Source organism: Penaeus monodon, chromosome 29 (genome assembly GCF_015228065.2).
Source record: "Penaeus monodon isolate SGIC_2016 chromosome 29, NSTDA_Pmon_1, whole genome shotgun sequence".
Lineage (NCBI taxonomy): Eukaryota > Metazoa > Arthropoda > Malacostraca > Decapoda > Penaeidae > Penaeus > Penaeus monodon.
In genome coordinates, this window is record NC_051414.1 from 12,693,301 (window position 1) to 12,693,996 (window position 696).

Sequence of the window (696 nt, forward strand, 5' to 3'; positions counted from 1 at the left end):
AACATTATGCTCAACATTGGATTCCCTTCCTTATTCGTTAAATGCCTTATCTTCATCCTGATTTCCCTGGCGTGTCCTTTTTGGCCCAATGGTCCCTCGGTCTTTATCTGCAAGGCCCAGAGTGTCCTATTCAAAGCTTTTTCGTGTGGAGTGACTCAGAAGCCCCACCCCCCAAACAGGTACGAGCGCTACGGACGATTCTGAAGGCGTGTCCAACGCAGAGCCAGAAAGCGCGGGCCTACAGCCACAGATGTCCGTTCTGCTCCTAAAACCTTTCTTACGCCATCTTTCTTCAGCGAAAACTCCGGACACACACAGGAGAGAAGCCCTTCACCTGCCCCTACTGTCCTTTCCGCTCCGCTAGAAACTGAAAACCTCAAGACGCACCCTGCTTGTCCACTCTATGCAAAAGAACTGCTTCAAAACCCATCAATAAAGCTACGCGGGGTATAATGAAGCCAACTGATAGTACTGTAGCATGAATGTTTCCCAAAGATGAAATTAACTTTGGGTAGCAAACATTACTGTTATGAAACAAAGGAATTATCATAAATAAACAAACGTCATTCAAATATAACTATGGCAAAAAAAGTAAGGCAGTATGGTGTGTAAATCTTCCCTAACCAGAAACATAACACCAAAGAATTTTAAACTCAGCGTTTTGAAGATACTTATAAGTAAATTCCTTTTGCAAAT

At 43.5% G+C, this 696-nt stretch overlaps 1 protein-coding gene across 1 annotated transcript in view; it reads left to right on the forward strand.

The window, feature by feature from the left end:
* Positions 1–696, forward strand: part of LOC119591738 (zinc finger protein 394-like) — a 16,568-nt gene that overhangs the window by 491 nt on the left and 15,381 nt on the right. The window lies entirely within an intron of this gene.